Consider the following 19,861-nt stretch of genomic DNA (forward strand, 5'->3'; position numbering starts at 1 on the left):
TCATGTTACGGACGCAATCAACTAGTTATTCCTGAAGATTTCCAAATATTACTTACCTTTTTTTATTATCTTAATTTTCCCAAGTAGCAGGATTAGGGCCTTAAAGATTGCTTTCATTTTCGAATTTGTAACGATTCGCACCTTTAATACTTTAACTCAATAGCTAATGACGTGCCATAAACACGAAAAGTCCTAATTAATATGCCACTCGACCACGTAGCCCAAGCACTTTTTACCCCTGCTATCGAGTAGCTACGCTAAACCACAGTTCGTATATAAGTTTGTAAAAGATGTAAAATAGATTATTATGAAACTAAGTTTCAATCAAACGCTACGAACATTCCAATAGTAATTTATCTAGCTTAACATGCTAATTTAAAAATATGAAAACCCAAAATAAAAAAGTCGTCCTTGGTATTCCAACCAGCTATTGAGCAATGCGAAGCTAGGGACGCAACATAGATATTCATTCAAGGTGAACATTTCTTTTTATGGATAAAATTTACACGATACATTCTACAAAAAACTGACAAAGCATACTGAAAATTCGTTATCAAGTTTCAATTTACGAAGTAGCAACGTATAAATAATATTCAAACAAAAAGGGGCTATGATATTTGTTGAAGGACAATGTCGCTCTTTATACTAGCCGGGGAAAGGGAGCCACAAAGCAGTAAGTAGCCAATATGATATTATAACAGCATATGCGAATGATTGTCTCCCGTAATTCTATTGTCCATTATACTATTAGTTGAACATCATCGTATAATAAATATTCATGATATAAATATCAATTTATGTACATGTTCATATCCTGTGGAATACAAACCAAAAAGTACGTGATTACAAATACTTTCTTGGCAACGAAATGTTGCATTTTCCAAGCTACGTCTACCGAAATGAATAACTTAGAATTCATAAATTCTAAACTTCATACATACATAACATTTCTTACGTTTATCATCTAAAATGTGCTGACTGTACAAATAACAGATGTGAAAAACAAAGAAACAAATACATAGAGATATTATATCATATTAAACAGATATGTACTAAACGTAGTTCGTTGAAATTAATGCAAGATTGATTTAAAAATTTCATATTATACTACGGTTAATTTTCTTCTGCTTTTAGTATCAAATAGATTTTGAAAAGTTAAAATTAATGCAATAATAATTTAAAAAATTCTATTCTTTAGTCTATAAAATGAATATGAGCAAATTTCGTTAGATATTACTGAACAAACAGTAAACAGAACAGAAGTGATACGATACGCCTTGCTTCGAATCTGGTAACGGCCACATTTCACAAAAAGCTCTACAAGTCGTATTCCACAGGAATTTTAAAAGAAGAGAAGAAGAAATTTTCGACGACAATATTCCGTAACATATTTTGTCAATTTCACATCCTTTTACCAATTAAACTAACATCCTAATCATAGAGAGCATCGACTCCTTAATTCCTTTGTAACTTGTTGGTTTTCGTTGGAAATAAAGTACAAAAATTAATCTCTTATCTTCAAGTGAGAACAGATGGTTTACGTTCTTTTCTAAGGTCTGTTTATATAAAAGGCGATAGTAAACGATACTTTCTCTAGAAAGAATATAAATCAGTATTAGTTATTTCCTAAACTCAATTCCAACATAACTACACATTTTAATTCAAATATTTACGAATGTACGTCTTAAATTTTAATGACTTTGAATGATGATCGAGCATCTATTTTCTTCTACACGTCTTTTCATTCTATGTCGACCTTTAAATAGTTTAAACGGGAGGACGGACATTTTTGGAAATTTCGTTACAGTATAATGACTTGCACATTCTTTCCGCACTGTAATAGCACCTTCGTCTTACTATACTGTTTTCCCATAAGATTAGACCTAGAATATGGATCTAATATAGTCTTCTTACCACAGAATGTATACTTAATTTTCTGCAACAAGTTCAACATAAATTTCTTCGTGTGACTGTCGTATTATAACGACGATATTATAATCTCAATAATTATAGATAATAAAGTAATTTAAGCTTAACGTTTTATCCAAAAACTTACGTCATTTTTGATTACAGCGAGTTGAATCCCGCTTTAGATCATTCTCTGTTTCATCTCACTTTAATTATAGAGTACTCTCTTACCTGTAACAAATTTGTTCATGTTTTTATTAAAATAAATTCCTTCTATCGGTAAATAAATTATTAAAGGAATATTTTGATTATGTGAAATGTTCACATTGGTATGTGAATTTTAAGGTGAAATCACAACCAACGCATGAAAAGTCATATAATCAGTAAAATTGTGGCGGCTACGATTCCTGGTATTTTCTAGTCGTAAATTCTCTAAAGAAATAACAATGCGTTCTTACGACACAGCGCAGGTGTGGCCACCGCGGGTTAGCACTTGGCGACCAGGCCCGCGCGTTTCCTAAACCCGATACCCGTCTGGTTTGTGTCCATCATCTGGGCCAAGCAATTGTTTCCCTTAAGATTTCGTCGCGACTGAGCATTGTCAGTCGCGTACGGTAGATCCTTAAACTTGGTTTATTTATGACCAATTTCCGTCCGTTACGTTTCGTGGAAACGTTCACTCTCCTCGTCTGTGCATCTATCCTTTTCATTCTGGGATTTCCCATCCTTTTCTATACGCATTTTTAAGGGACGACATTTTCGTCCTCGCGACAGTTCGATTCGGACAGTTCGGTTAGAACGACGCAAGCACATAGTTCTGTTAGAACAACGCTAGCATATAGTTCGGTTAGAACAGTTCGGCGAGAACACCCTGTTCGTTAGAGCAACCTCCATATTCGTTAAGAATTGTGAGGTCAAGTTGAGTTTCACTAGAGTCGCGTAGCGACGTAACAGAAATCGTAGCCATAGCACCGCCCCCAACATTAAGAACTGTTGTTTTATTGTTGTTTCGCCATTGTTGGCTATTGTTGATTGTTGTATATTAAATTGTGGGCAAAAAAGGTCGAGTGTGGTTTCTTACTCCCGTTACATTGCCCTCAGTAGGATGGACACAAACCAGAGGGATGTCGGGATTAGGATAGCGCGCAGGTCTGGTCGCCAAGTGGTAACGCATTGTAATTTGGACAGAAAATTTACGACTTCGTAAAAATCGCGGAATAGTAGTCGCCACAACCTATTTTATCGAGAATTCGAACCAGGATATTTCGATCCATGATTGTCGAAGCAAACTACATTACGATCCCATCTGACTGACCAATTGCTTCGTGCACTGAGTCTGCTCGATTTTGGTTTGGCATGTATATGAGGGGAACGAAGTGACAGATAAATTATGGCAATATATGACAAAATAATGTATGATTTTAATGTGTGCCGTGAAACTGACAATAATTCTAGGAAATTTGAATTGTTCTTATTATTAAAAGCATACTTTCACCTATAACAAAATATGAAAACGTCATAACTGATTTTTCGCATCCTAGTCATTCTTCGCAACAGCACATTTCACACATAAACTCATATAATAATAGATGTTGATAGATTATATTATTTTCTATTTACCTCGTCTATGACTACGAAGCATGCGTTAGCCAAATACACGATCAGCCAGAATCAATGAGACTCGGTGTATATTTTTTACGACATTTTAGCCTACGATTAGAATGAATATTTTTTTTAATGACCTGTTTTTATTATGCATGCCATTGTTCAAGTTGAGCCATTAACATTTTTTTCTACAGATTAGAATTAACGAATGTCACCCATACTCCAGTTAAAAATAATTAGTCAAATTTGTCCCATCAACTAACTATGTGTAATACACACTTTATTAAAAAAAGGTTAGATTTAATCGAAACATTTGTAAGATGTTGAGGAAAATGGAGTAACAACTCGATTGCTCAACGTTTACTGGGCGTATTTATTACTGGTTCACCCGAAGGTTCGTACAAGAATGCCTTCTTAGGCCATTCGTACTGGCCTCGAGGACACCACCCTCAACGTCATGACCCATTCGTATGTTTAGGCAAGGCCCCGGAGAGGGGCGATGCCGCAGAGAAATGCACACGGCCCTCATTGACCGCCCGTGCACCCTGTTACCCGATATTTCTTACACATTCGTTTCGCGCGCCTAATTCGATGAGACGATACGTAACACCAAGGAGTGGCGAAAGCGTCGCGAATGCGCGTAATTATTCCTAGTCGGCATAAGAAAATAAAAGAACATGTTGTTTTATTTATTAACTAATTAATTTCTGAAAAGAAATCATTATTTTCTCTTCTTAAAATAACTTTATATTGCATATATACTAATATTATCTATGTTTATTTGGAATTTAATTTATCTTTAGCTTTAGATTACTACTCTTCTTATGATCGCTTAACAGATACGATGTGAGCAGACTGCCGCCTATAATATCAAAATACAGGTCGCTCGTACTGATTAAATGTTTATTATAGTCCTTACGTCTATCACATGTAAGAACGTGCCTTTACGTTTGATAATGAAGTGCGTGTCAATCGAATCATTCAACTCTAACTCAAACCACTTCTGTAATAAATTAGGTAATGGAAAGAAAAGCCGTAATTGCAAGGCTGAACAGGAAAGAAAAACAACAGACAGATGCTAAGGTACTGTTAAGAACCATTAAATTTTATTTGTTGAAACATAGCCTAAAGCAAAGGGAGGTTCAGCCAGGTCCGCTAACTCATAAAACAGCAACTGTCGATCCGTCCTTTGGAGATTGTCGAATATAGCCACATATGGCAAGCAGCTGTCCTAAGCAGGAATAATATCCAAAAACCCACTACTTTCGAAAGTCCAGTTAATTATTTGTGGCGGCACTCGCCACTAGAGGGACAGCACCATTTACACTTTCCTGAAAGTACCCGATGACCCATCGTTTCCAATATATAGAAGTTCTGAACTGTCCCTAATATCCCAGCGTCTAAGGCAGGGCCTGCTAGGTAGCCTTACTGATGAGTCCACTAGCAGGCCCAGGACGAAACGTTCTTCCCCTCTCTTTTCCTTCCTTCTTTCTTCCTCCATCTTTACAGCACAGCAAAATCCGAAGCAGCGCAGCCGCTTCATATTATTTACTACACATACCTACTAAAGGTCTTCCTCGTTTACTTTGAATCTTTTGTGTCGTTGTCCTATTGATCAAGTCGAGGCGCTTTTTGGGTTTATTACTTGCTACGGTCAAGATTAGGACACGTGGAATTTACGGGTGCGTCACCAGAGGGTAAGTCTCGGTACCTGCAGGCGACCCATGCTTTGGGACGGTTACTTTATCAGAATTTACATTAACCAATAATTTTCGATAATCGCTTCCCTCGCCAAATTTCGTAGAATGTCCCATGACGAATCTGCATGTCCTAGCTAAAGAACACACCCACCAGCGAATCTTTATAAGATCTCGTCATCCATAGTTACTTAGTTTAAAAAATACGAAACATCATAAGGCACATGTACTAAAACCTTGTCGAAAGTGTCATTAATTACTGCACTCCCCAATAGTTACCGAAATATAATTTATAAGAAATACAAGTCGTTAAGGATCATTTTCTACCACAGTTAATTCCTCAATCACACCAACGTTGAATTAAACGTTGACAAATAACAGGTTCTGCGGCACTACAGTCGTGGGAAGAGAGGCCTGCAAATGTTCTTTCCGAGGATATCTGAAAAACCGTTTAAACAATTTAAGGCGCTCGCCCGAAGGACCCTATTCAAAAACCATATGTTTTCGCCCCCAACCGATTTTGTTTAAAATCTGCATATTTGTAGATCTATATGTGTGTCACCAATTGCCAGCGTCTTTATCTGTCGGGCCTTTTAATAAGAGAGGGGGAGGGGGTCCATGTACGCATTTAGCGATATCTTTCGGAGGCTATAACTTTCGACTGAAAAAAGATATCAACATGAATTTTGTGTCAAAAATCACAAAAAAATTAATCTTTCGAGTGCTGTAACATTTTTTCATTTTTCGGAATTTTTAAGTCATTTTTAATGCATATTTCTAGTTTTCGGATTAGTGAAAATTTGGGAAAAATTGCAATACCCAAAAAAATATCCTCAGATTTGAACAAAAATATGCATTAAAAATGACTTAAAAATTCCGAAAAATGAAAAAATGTTACAGCACTCGAAAGATTAATTTTTTTGTGATTTTTGACACAAAATTCATGTTGATATCTTTTTTCATTCGAAAGTTATAGCCTCCGAAAGATATCGCTAAATGCGTACATGGACCCCCTCCCCCTCTCTTATTAAAAGGCCCGACAGATAAAGACGGTGGCAATTGGTAAAGGCGCTTGGCAATTGATATTTTTTATAATCATTCTTTATATATATATCCTTAATAAATAGTATATGTTAAACATTACATGGTAGGATATGTTGTGCGTATTTAGTGGTATTCGAAGAGCTTTCTGCATTACGAGCGGCTCCAAGAGGCCTGCAAAACGATAGTTACAATAGTTAACCTGTACTGTTAACGACTAACACGATTGCACCTATCAATTCAAAAGAAGCGGCTTGCAACTGACTAACAGAGAGAGTGTTGTACACCAAGCTGGCTCCTCAACTATCTCCTTTAATTTTCGAAATATTCATAAAAAGAACTATTGTTACCACTACAGATATAACACTTGTGTTTAACTCTCGTTTTATTTGATTTCTAGATCTCGAATTTGATGCTGTACTCACTATTACGCAAGTGGTTCCTGGAATTATCTCAGATGGGTGAGATAGATACTTATCTTAGATACTTTAGTGTTAGAAATTTCTGAATTATTTATGTAACCGGTAATGGGATGTAAAGAACGGTTGGGCTCTATAGCAACCTTTCCCGTAAGCATTCATTTCCTCCTTAGTTTCCATATAAAGTCCACTAGTGGATCCTATCTCTTCTCTTTTACAAAATATGACTGTCTCATTCAAATCGAGCTGTCCGGTCAGCACGTATCGGTTATTCTTCTGGTTTTCGTGGTTTCTGCTCAACAGCTTCACCTCCGTGAAATAAGAGGTGGCGACGATGCTTTCCTTCGCTATCCTCCTGGTTCGACGTCTGATTCTTCTAGATGCTGCCAAAACTGGGTGGGTGTACGAGGGTGTCATCCATTTCGTTCTTTACTTTTTAGTGAATACGAGTTAGGACAGGAAAGACAAGCCCGATAAATTGTTAAAGCTAAACTTATCTTTATGCCGCGACTTTGTTTACCGTTTCATCATAGCTGACGTAGTGACATCGAGGATAAATTTGAAAGACGCAGGACTGATTCGCTCGGTGTCAGCGTATTGTTAGCGCTGTACCATGATGAAGCGTTAGCAATTAGCAATGTTGCTACTACTCAAAAATAAACCATAAATCATTATGACTCTAACTGACGAAAGACAGTCTACCTATGGGCTTGAAAAGATCAACCTAAAGTCAGCACCGAGACTAGACCACATCGACAAAAGCATGATTCGCCTTCCACTCTTCATGAATTGACAATCTCACCGATCTATTCTTTCTTCGAGCTAATCAAGAAGGGGGACACCATCGTAGTTTGCCGCGAACTATGTTGTGGCGGCTACGATTCCTAGTATTTTCTAGTCGTAAATTTTCTAAAGAAATAACAATGCGTTCCTACGACACAGCGCAGGTCTGGCCACCGCGGGTTAGCACTTGGCGACCAGACCCGCGCGTTTCCTAAACCCGATACCCGTCTGGTTTGTGTCCATCATCTGGGCCAAGCAATTGTTTCCCTTAAGATTTCGTCGCGACTGAGCATTGCCAGTCGCGTACGGTAGATCCTTAAACTTGGTTTATTTATGACCAATTTCCGTCCGTTACGTTTCGTGGAAACGTTCACTCTCCTCGTCTGTGCATCCATCCTTTCCATTCTGGGATTTCCCATCCTTTTCTATACGCATTTTTAAGGGACGACATTTTCGTCCTCGCGACAGTTCGATTCGGACAGTTCGGTTAGAACGACGCAAGCACATAGTTCTGTTAGAACAACGCTAGCATATAGTTCGGTTAGAACAGTTCGGCGAGAACACACTGTTCGTTAGAGCAACCTCCATATTCGTTAAGAATTGTGAGGTCAAGTTGAGTTTCACTAGAGTCGCGTAGCGACGTAAAAGAAATCGTAGCCATAGCACCGCCCCCAACATTAAGAACTATTGTTTTACTGTTGTTTCGCCATTGTTGGCTATTGTTGATTGTTGTATATTAAATTGTGGGCAAGAAGGTCGAGTGTGGTTTCTTACTCCCGTTACATTGCCCTCAATGTCAATGGTTACCGGAATCGATGGAAACCGTCGTCTTCTCTTTTCGCAACGTTAAGAAAATGTAACAGGTTTTAGTGTTTATCGATTGGTTTTTCCCGAAAGTATATACATCACTAATCAGCATGTCCTTAGAGTGTCGTCCAAGTCTTTCGCTTCGCGTCGTCGAGGGAATTTTCTCAAGGTTTCGGCTGCGTGCGGCTCAAGTCCCCTACGGTGCAAACACGCTGTCCCATTAACTTATTGAACAGCAGATTAGAAGGACAATTAAAGGCCCTAAAAAGTGAAAATAGGAAACAGAGTCCCATCAAAAATCGTCGTCGTACAATTAAAGCAAAATGCTTCGGTTTGCTGTAGAATAGAAGAGGAAAGAAGGAAGGAAAAGAGAGGGGAAGAACATTTCGTCCTGGGCCTGCTAGTGGACTCATCAGTGAGGCTACCTAGCAGGCCCTGCCTTAGAGGCTGGGATATTAGAGACAGGTCAGAACTTCTATATATTGGAAAGGATGGGTCATCGGGTACTTTCAGGAAAGTGTAAGCGGTGCAGTCCCTCTAGTGGCGAGTGTCGAAAGGTCGCCACAGATTCTTGCGGACAGCCTGTTGTGGCGGACTTAGTTATTTCCTCATGTTTACCGCATAGTATTACTGTTCGACCACTTAGGTAACTGCTTATCATTCTACAGATGTTCTTCGGACAGTACCTCTGTTTTAGTCGGTGAAGGCTGGATGGCCAGCAAACGTGGTCGAAAACGCTCCTGTGATGTCAAATAGGATGGCTAGCGCGTATTTCTTCTCGCTTTTTGAGACCAGCTCTCGCATTTGGATGATTGGACGATCTAAAGATAATTGGTCGTGGTTGAAGGTTTCATATAATTTCTGTATGACTAATTTCTCTAGAGTTTTTCCTACTACGGGTAGGAGGTATATTGGTCTGTAAGATGTAGGTTCCGTATCGTCCTTGTCTAGGTTTTTCAGCATTCCGCGTATATTACCTGTTTTCCAGATTTTCGGAAAGCAGCCAGTTTTGAGCAGCTGCTGTTTAAGAACTGAGTATGAGCCGTTTAACACTTCCACCTCGATGCGGTCGAGTCCCAGTCCCTTACAGTTCCGTAACTGTTTTATGGCTTCCGCAATTTCTTCACTGCTGAATTCTTCGGCGTCTTTGGTGTGCGGAAGCACACCCTTGGCCAATACGCATTTCTAATCCTGTGTGAGACACAGTTTCGATCGATCGCCGGAAGAAGCGTCCTAAGCAACGCTGCTGAACGTTCTTCTATAACGATAGGAACCACGATCTTCGCTGGAACGCAAATTGGAGATTAACACCGACTTTGGACAGTATCGCAGTTAGAAAATAAATGTTGCGGTGTTCAAGGAAAGCTCGAATACTAACTTTCTACATCATTTTATTGTCTTCGGTGGACTGCTGAAACAATTTTTGGTTTACAGTAAATTTCTCCTTTTATTGTTATGTTTTCCATTTCACTGGAATATTTGGTGGAAAGGACCAAAACATCTCCTTTGTCTTTCACTGGTCTACCAATTATCGGTGCATAATGCATGGCCGTTATGAAACACATATTCACAGAAATTCATCGCAACATGTTTTGGTGTTGTACTTCTTTCGTCCAGTGCTTGCTTAGCCTCTGTAAATACGATAATTCAAAATATTTTTATATCATACTTATGATCAATTATAATAATAAATAATTACGGTTTCAAATGTTATGTATGTGAAATATTCTAAAATGAGAGTGAGAATGAATGAGTTTTTCGCGTGAATCCGTCTTTAAAGTACCATCTCGGTTGTAAAGAACTATCCAACGATTTCTAAAATCTTGTAATTCTTCTTAATTAATAAATATCCTACACTTATGTCTCTTCTGTTTCAAATATTGCCTAAATCGAAATCGTCTGCGAAATGGTATTACAGGCTCGTCGATGCATAGAGTATTATATTTCGAGAGGATCAGGATATTTTTAAAAACTTTTATTTCAGTTCGTCTATGATCAATTCCACTTTTGAGAGACGATTCTCAACAGAATATCGAACCGACCTTTGCTCATTACTTTCCGCGGTAATGTTATTTTCCCGTCTGTAAATACTTCATAGCTCAGTTCGGTTCGTAACACCGAGAATTATTTTGAGACCATGTACCATGTACTTGTAGCTTTTCCGGTTCGTACAATTTCGTTTTCTACGCGAGCTTATTTCGTATTGCGTATTGCGTATTTCGTATTCCATATTTTGTAACTTAAGTATCTCTTGAGGTTATCGCTGACTACGGTCGTTGTTAGACACCCACGGAATTTTCCGTGTACGTCACTCAAAGTGACCTTCCATTTTGGAGCGGCCATTTAGTTCTCATATGTTTGTCCAATAGCGTATCCTTAATCCTCGCAACGACTTAGTTTAGAGACGATCGGCAGAACTGATTTAGCGCTTGAGCGGTTCAAGTTCCTCTACAATGAAGATGGTAAAAATTCAAATCGAAACATCCACTTTATTTCATTCTTATTCGTTGGTACCCATTTATATAAACGTCTGGAAGCGTTTTCCACGTTCTCATTACTTATTTTAGAAGCACAGACACTCGTAAAAGGGACAGTATTCGGTTGGTTGGCTCGTGGATCAAATCACTAATTTTGATCACTAGTTCCTTACTGATCTATCAGACGAATTATCACCTCCAGATGATGGCAGTACAGCATTACACACGGACATTTACGTGATATAGGTAACTCATTCGATAAATCGCAATATTCTTCTCCTTTCGCAATTGTTGGAATTACGGGCAACAAATCTGTCTAAAAATGATCACTGTAAGAACTAAATTCTTTCTTCTTGCTGTTCCCGAGCAGATTTTGTTTTCTGTAACTCCGCGGCCGTTGACTGTTGACAATAACTCGGCATGCCAGCAAACACAAGTAGCGGGCTTTTGTTTAATGCAATCCTGCCATTAGAGGGCGTTGTAACCGGTGACAAGTACCGGGAAAATGTACCGTCAATTCGTCGTTGGTTGAAGACATAGTCAGGGCCTGAAGGCCACCACTGAGGGAGGGTTAACGAGAGACGCCTGTCTGCGAGAGAGATTCCCTAATAACTCTCTTTGGAATCACGATTTTATGGTTCTTCGTCCTTCCTAATGCAACATTTGTGGCAATTGAAAATCAATCGGAATTAATCACACTTCCTTATCTAGACTAGCAAGCGCAATCGTATCAGATTATTCGATCGGCATTAAGTACAATACAACATCACGAACGACTTCAAAGATTTTCGCGAAGATCGATTCGGGTATAGGTGTACATAAAGAGATCCTGATTTGGTATGATACGAGAAGTTTGCGATTATTTTTGCAAGTTCACAACAAAGCACCGCCAGAGATTTCAATTCTAATAACAACGTCTGTTTCCACAAAATTTCAATTAATTTGATTCGGCTCGTTTAATTAATTTAAAATAACTTTTTTACAATTATTTAAAAGTAAAAATTAGCCAAAATGTAAAATTTATTCTTTATCTACAACAAAATCTAGAACTTATTACACTAGATTATACAAACTTGTATCGGTTTGATGTGGATACTAACTTAAAAAGCAAGTCCCGCAGAATGCTTTTCAAAGTACGTTTGTTAACAAAACAAAAATAAAACGCTACCTCTTATCCGTAAATGAACAATCCTAGTAGAAACATGGCGAATAAAAAAGTATATCCTTCCGTAAAGTTAATACAGTCGGTAGAATTGATCTTATATGTATAAGATATAAAAAAGACTCGGCCAAGAAAGAGAAAGAACGCGTTCGAAGCAATCCCTACAACAGTGGGAAGACAAGGATGCAATGATAAAATCGCACGGAAGAAATTCATCATTTCCGTGACATTTGTAAATTATTAGAGTTTAGTCTGAGAAAGCGTTATAGCTTCCCATGAAACAAAAATTAATTTATTGCAACGAGATGGTAATGAAAAAACCAAATCGTGTGGAGAATAACAAACACTGAACATGTATAATACCCAATGCCTAAACACTACATATAGGAGGAACATATAAAAATGAATGGTGTTGGAAACATTGCGACATAAAACGATGTTACGTTCTTTTTTTTCCTTCCTTCGGTTCCAGTATGGAGTTTTCTGTTATTATATTCTATTGATATTTATTATATATTCCGAGGTTTTTACTTTGTAAGCGTTCGGGATCTGGTTTATGGCTTTGTCTATCCTTCTTCAGCGGGTGACATAGACCAAAGCTTCCCTAAGAGGAGCAAGCTTTCGTTTTCGAAAGAACTCGTACATTGTCGTTTGGAAACAGATAAAGACTTAATACACCATTCTGACAACGTATAATTTCAATTACCTTACACTTACAACTTACTCCTTTCTACTTGTATTTGATTAACGTTTCTTTACGAATTACGATTACGTTTCGTGCGAATTATATTTTGCGATTGACATGACAATGTTACAACGTAAAATTACTAATTATAGTTTACTCCATATTAATATTCATTAAGACGGTCAATAGCCATTCTCAACGACCTTTTTCTTATTATAAGTAACATCAAGCAATTTGAAATGCAAATTCACCCGTAGCAATAATAATAAATAAGAAGCCGTTACATTCCTAAAATTCTCGCACTTTCTTATTGCTATGTTCATGTGTGTTGGCAGTCGGATGATAAATTCGGATTCGGATGGACCATGACGTTGGAGGTGTCCTCCAGGCTAGTACGAATGTTTTCCACACCTTCTTCCATTAATAACCTCACTAAACAAATATTCGATATTTTTCTCCCGTGCGTCACACGGGGATGAATTTGTACCTGCGAGCTATCATTAGCTAAAAAAGGGCATTCCATCGAAAGACTTGGCTCGTCAAATCAAATTGAACTAAACTATCTCAAATTTTGCTATAGTTAAATCAATTTTATTTACCATCTTCAACTGTTGTGTTATACTTTCCGTTGTCCACTGTTAAGTCCCAGTGGACTTTATTATTCGAAATAGAGCCACATTTGGCAAACAGATGTCCGTAGCAGGAATAATCTCCAAAAAGCCACTACTTTCGAAGTCGAGGTAATTACTGTTCACTCCACATACCTACTAAAGGTCGTCCTCGTTTCTTTAAATCTTTGTGCCGTTTTCCTATAAATCAAGTCGAGGCGCTTTTTGGGTTTATTGCTTGCTACGGTCAAGATTAGGACATGCGGAACTCACGTGTGCGTCACCCGAGGGTAAGACTGGGTACCTGCGGGTGACCGACGGTTTGGGGCGGTTATTTTATCAGAATTTGCAGTAACCAATAATAGTGGACAGCCGCTTCCCTCACCAAACTTCGAAAAATGTGTAAGGACGAATCCGCACGTCCTAGCTAAAAAACACACCCACCGGCGAGCCTTTAAATACGCCGGAATAGTTAGAAAGTCAGAAGAATAACAACTAGAAGAATAACAACCGTACGATATACTTACACAAACCTTGTCGACTACACTCCCCATCAGTACCGAAATATAAAGTATAAAAAACATAAGTGGTTAAGGATCATTATTCAACGAAGTCTAATCCCTTAACTCACACCCGCGTTAAACCAAACGTCGGGACGTAACATCCACACTTACCTATTCGCTCGTCATTAACGTTAACGTGCGAAGTGAGCATACAAGGAAGAATTTTTCTCTGACGACCTCAGTTGGAAGTAAATCTCCGCATCCAAGTATACGTCTACCAACACCCTTGAAGTCTGTCCGCTAAAATTCACTGAAATAAAATATCTATTTTCGCTTTCCGCCGGATTTATACTTGACGGATACTTAAGAGTACAAGATTTCGGGTGAGTCAGAATTCTTGACTCTCCCTCCGCACGGAGCGTTACCCGCACAAATTCGGGCGCAGCGAGTGCAAAAATTTATGTCCTGCTCCGCAAATCTGCAAATCCGACAAAAACATCTTAGCTTTAACTAGCATTCACAGTACACGTGCCCTTATTGTCGGCAGTTGAACCATCTAATTAGAGGTGAGTGAGGGCGCAGGGTATAGGAATTGGGGAGGGATATCAAGCAATTCATTACTCTAGTAAAATTTATTTGTTTAATTTTATCATTCACAAGTAACAAAGCAGTAAGAAATGCAACAATTGCATCAAATAAAAGTTCATTTAATACATTATCGTTTTTTGTTTTGTGACGACCACCGTAGTCGCATTGAACCCCATAGCGCAGAACGAAAAGATGCACTTAAGACTCGAAGCGAAGGGACAGGAGACAGCGAATGTCGTTTGCTACACCACGTGGAATTTTCGCGTCATTGATTCCTCTCTGAGGTCGTAAGGCTCAGATTGAACGCAGTTGCTCGCGACGCTGTCACCAACTTAATATTAGATAGCTTGTTCTAATTAAATATTCGTTCGTTGTTCGATGATCGTGTATAATTGACTGACTGTTTGACTCGCTAGTTTTTTGGGAGTTCGTCCGCTGCTTCCTCCACTGTACAGGGAGTGGACACAGTTGGACTAAAGACCACTGTGCACTGATGCACTAAAGGCCATTGTGTCGAAGGTCGCAAAATTTACGAAATTACTTAAAACGTCTTAATCTCAAAAATAGCCTTTTCGTCACGAACGTGTAATAAACGAAGTCTTGGAAGACCTTCGAAGATCCCACGTTTTAATTGTTCCGTCGGTCGGAACAGTAAATCCGAGATTTGCAACCTCGGAAAGAAATCGATTTCGAGTCAAATTCATACATTATTCATACATTGGTATACATTGGTAGCTCGCAACAAGATAATACATTAATCCATCGTAAAACGAGTAGAGGTCACTGTATTAAATTATTTAACATGCTCCTTGGATACAAGTCCCATTCGGGAATAACACATCGGGAATACTTGTTAGCTGAACACAGCCGATCAAAATAATAAACAATTTTTAAATAGTTTACAAATAAATTATTTTATATATACTTGTATTACTATTATTTTTATATAATCTAAAAAAAAGGAAAAATCATAATTCTGCTCAAAAGAAAGTATGAGAATATATAAATTCAGCCAGCAGTGTACATACACCTTTTATGTACGTAAATGAAGAAATTGTTTTTCGTTGCCCAAGCAATTTTACAAGCTTTATTATTTGATATGCGACTATAGAAAGAAAGCACTACGAAAGCAATAATTACCAACGGCCGTAGCAAGTTTAAGTTTAAAAGATTCATCGATGCCAAAGAAGTCCTGGTAGGTTTCCGGTAGGCGGCGGTCTATGATATTCAACGAATTCGTTTAAACGAGATCGTTTCTTTCTTTCGAAATTGATTTCATCTTTTGTTTCTTACAGAATCCTCTCAGATTCTTATAGAACATCGAAACATTTTCGCTATCCGAAATTAATATCCTGGTTATCGTAGCGAAGAACCGTGTACATCCGTATGACATTTTTGTTGAATACTTAATTCTCTACGAAATCGAACGAGCGACTCATTTCGTAGCAGCATGATCGATATCGGTAGTTCGGAACAATGTTGATCTAACTACGTAATTACGAAAATCAACATGAGAAATGAAACGATATTTCCAAGCCCGTGAAATTTTGTTACCCCAAAAATAAAATGGCGCGGGTAAAGATAATTTGTGAGAATGTCAATGAATTATTAAAATTTCCAACAGTCTACCTGCTAGTTCAGGGTAATTCGCTACCCGTATGACCGTTGGTCCTACAAGAAAATGAGAAACAATATTGAAAAGAGCAATAACTTATCTCAGGAGGCAAAATTTGTAAATTACTGTAACTTTGATCTCCTATTCAGGTTATTATTTCTAGAGGCGGAGGGCAGCAAATTTCACAAAAACTTCATTATTCACTAAGCTTTCTGACGACACAATCAGTCTTTTATTCTGATTGCAGGAAGGAAACGAAGTGGGTACATTTTTATTTAACTACCAGCTACATTTTTCCCATAGTCACATTTATTATATTTAATTTTTTTAGCTTTTGTTATTACTTTTAGCCCCATATTATCTGAATTAAGTTCATTTTCAAATTGGTTTCCATCATTTGCGATGCATAGTCTTAATTTTCATTTAATTAAGCATATGATGACTGTATGCTCACAGAGAGCAACAATAATATCCAAGAAATCGTTACTTTTGAGTCAAAGTTTAAGTTAATTATTCGTTTACAACATCGATCAATTAGACGGAATTCTCGTGTTCATTGTTCCAGGTTACACTTAATACCTGCGGCTCATCGACGGTGAGGGGCCTATTCATTTTTCACTTCTTTAGAGTTTGTCACGCCCAATCATTTTTTATGTCTTCCTTTATGGTCCTTTCTTGAATTTTCCAAAAATTACTGGCATTTTTTACAAAACACACTCCCAGGATTGCTAGAAGATGTTCCTTTCAGTTGAGTGAGGTCTACGAGATCACATAATTTTTCAACACGATGGTGCTCCTCCTCACTTTATTCGAGCCGTGCATCATCATTTAAGCAACACATTTCCCACTTAAATTGGACGAGGGGATGTTGTTCCATGTCCACCAAGATCTGCCGACTTAACCCCAATCGATTATTTTGTTTGGAGATTCACGAAGGTTGAAATTTATCGAACTAAGGTGCGCAATGAAACCGTTCTACGGCATCGGATTCTATCTGCAGCCAAAAAGCTTCGCGAACGTTTTACGTTAAATTTACGAAAAAAAGCTAGGCTATCCAGCTAGACTTTCCACATCGGTGGAAACCAATTTGAAAATGAACTTAGTTCGGATAATAAAGGGCTAACAGTAGTAATAAAAACTAGCAAAATTAAATAGAATAAATGTGACTATGGGAGAAATGTAGCTGATAGTTAATTAGAAATGTACCCACTCCGTTCCCTTCCTGCAATCAGAATATAAAGCTGATTATATCACCAGAAAGCTTAGTGAATAAAGAAGTTTTTGTGAAATTTGTTGCCCTTCAAGTCTAAAAATGTAGCAACCTAAATAGGAGTTCAAAGTTTTGGTAGTTTACAAATTTTGTCTTGTGAGATAAGTTTAAACTTCTTATTACTGCACCTGTTTTCGAGTTTCAGGGTAAAATGGAGATTATTATAACAGAAAATTTATTGCTTTTTTAAATATTGTTTGTCATTTTCTTGTAGGACGAACGGTTTGGAAGATAGAATCAATAATATGAATGAAACTGCTGTTTGTCTGAAAAAAACAAAAATTCCAATTTTCTCTGCCATTTTTGCAAATCGGAACTAGATTTATATAAACTTTTGTGTTGTATTCGTGGTGTAGTATTACCTGTAAAAATTTGTCACACGAATTAGTGAATTCCCCCGTATAAAGAACCTAGTATTGTATAGAAAATTGATTAAAACTCTTCTATATTAAATCTCTAACAGACGAGAGATTTCACCGCAAGTAAATAAACTGAACGGCTGCTTAATAAAGTGTACGGTCGACAATAAGATAATAAGACTTGAATTTTGTAATAATTCGAGCACAAACAATTTATACATAATTGTTTCAATATTAACCTCAATTTCAAGGTCAACTTTATTGTTGCACCTACTATAGTACTATTAATGTAATTACTGCTATTTTTCTAACAATGGCTCACTTATAATGTTACTCCATAGCGATACTTGCTCTCAGTCTCCGGATTGACCATCTATGATAAATCAATCATAAATTTAAGTTAACACACTATATCAACACATGCGCGTCGACTCAGATTTGTGGCGGCCTTTCGACACTCGCCATTAGAGCGACAGCACCGTTTACAATTTTCTGAAAGCAACCGATAACCCATCCTTTCGAATATATAGAAGTTCTGACCTGTCCCTAATATCCCAGCGTCTAAGCCAAGGCCTACTAGGTAGCTTTACTGATGAGTCCACTAGCAGGCCCAGGACGAAACGTTCTTCCCCTCTCTTTTCCTTCCTTCTTTCCTCTTCTATTCTACAGCAAACCGAAGCATGCCGCTTCAGATTTTATATTAAATAACAACGTCCTCCTCATTTTCATCATGCCCAGATTCTTGTGAAATCGTAGTATTAATACATTAAAATAGTAGCATCGATAAAAGTAAAAAGATAAAATAATAAAAAAATTCATAGAAAAAAAAAACAACTAAAGAATCTAACTGAAACATTTATCTCAGCAGAGATTGATGACATATTGAAATAAATGTTTTTTTAGGCTAACTCAAATTTCGTTCTTCTATTGTTGTACATTCTATGCGAAATGGTATAATAAAATTAATATATAACGTAGGGTAGTAACTATTAGTATCTGAGATAGCCTCGAAACTATAAGTTTCACAGAAATATTTCAAAAACATAAAATTGCACAGTACGAAGGGAGCCATCCGTTGGCGAAAACAGCTTTTTTGTAAGTGGAGGTATGTTGGACGTTTGAAGGTCACCTTCATTTTTTTAAATGGATCGGTATGTTTTTGCTTCCGTATTACGATAGAGCATCTTAAAACGAGTACAACGACCTATAATATAAGTCCATTAAAAGTGATAGAAAGTATATATATAATACATTTTTTAAATAAAATTGTAGGTTTTCTAATAGTTTCTAATGATATTATTCCATATTTCTATAGATATGAACACGTTTATTTGTAATCCCATTAAGGTTTAGTATAGCTTGCACAACCTGTCCTCGATTCTTTTTCAATACCTCGCCTACCAGACCTGATTCTCTGCTCTAAACTTGGCCACCCTTCTCCAACTGTCCTCTATCCACTATTTCTCCAGATAAACCTCACCTATCCCATTTTTGCCCCCTCTATATAATATAATCGTATAACCGATTGTACAGTAATACAGCTTTCGGGTTGTTACGTCCCGACGTTTGGTTTAACGCGGGTGTGAGTTAAGGGATTAGACTTCGTTGAATAATGATCCTTAACCACTTATGTTTTTTTATACTTTATATTTTTTTCCTGATGAGGAGTGTAGTCGACAAGGTTTGTGTTCTCGTGTAGTTGTTATTCTTCTAGTTTTCTAACTATTCCGGCGTATTTAAAGGCTCGCCGGTGGGTGTGTTTTTTAGCTAGGACATGCGGATTCGTCCTTACACATTTTTCGAAGTTTGGTGAGGGAAGCGGCTATCGACTATTATTGGTTACTGCAAATTCTGATAAAGTAACCGCCCCAAACCGTCGGTCACCCGCAGGTACCCAGTCTTACTCTCGGGTGACGCACACGTGAGTTCCGCATGTCCTAATCTTGACCGTAGCAAGCAATAAACCCAAAAAGCGCCTCGACTTGATTTATAGGAAAACGGCACAAAGATTTAAAGAAACGAGGACGACCTTTAGTAGGTATGTGGAGTGAACAGTAATTACCTCGACTTCGAAAGTAGTGGCTTTTTGGAGATTATTCCTGCTACGGACATCTGTTTGCCAAATGTGGCTATATTTCGAACAATAAAGTCCACTGGGACTTAACACGGGTTCCAAACTCCCGAAAAATCGAAAGTATAATTTTGAGAGAGATAGATAGTACGTGAAGAATTATTAGATAATACGTTTATCACGAGACCCTATGTGACATGCTGTTCTGATATAAAGGAGGTTAAGATTGCGAACGGTATATGACAAGAAAACATATGATTTCA

The 19,861-nt window shown here is 37.7% G+C and overlaps 1 protein-coding gene across 5 annotated transcripts in view; it reads right to left on the reverse strand.

Moving 5' to 3' along the window:
* Window positions 1-19,861, reverse strand: part of Ckn (CRK like proto-oncogene, adaptor protein) — a 113,755-nt gene that overhangs the window by 61,519 nt on the left and 32,375 nt on the right. The window contains exon 2 of one of the 5 annotated variants that reach the window (XM_076901278.1): window positions 2,057-2,139. The exons of the other annotated variants lie outside the window; for them this stretch is intronic. The gene's annotated coding sequence lies outside the window, so the exon portion shown is untranslated. The remainder of the gene's footprint in view (window positions 1-2,056; window positions 2,140-19,861) is intronic. 5 annotated transcript variants of the gene reach the window in all.

This window comes from Xylocopa sonorina, chromosome 9 (genome assembly GCF_050948175.1).
Source record: "Xylocopa sonorina isolate GNS202 chromosome 9, iyXylSono1_principal, whole genome shotgun sequence".
Taxonomy (NCBI): Eukaryota; Metazoa; Arthropoda; class Insecta; order Hymenoptera; family Apidae; genus Xylocopa; species Xylocopa sonorina.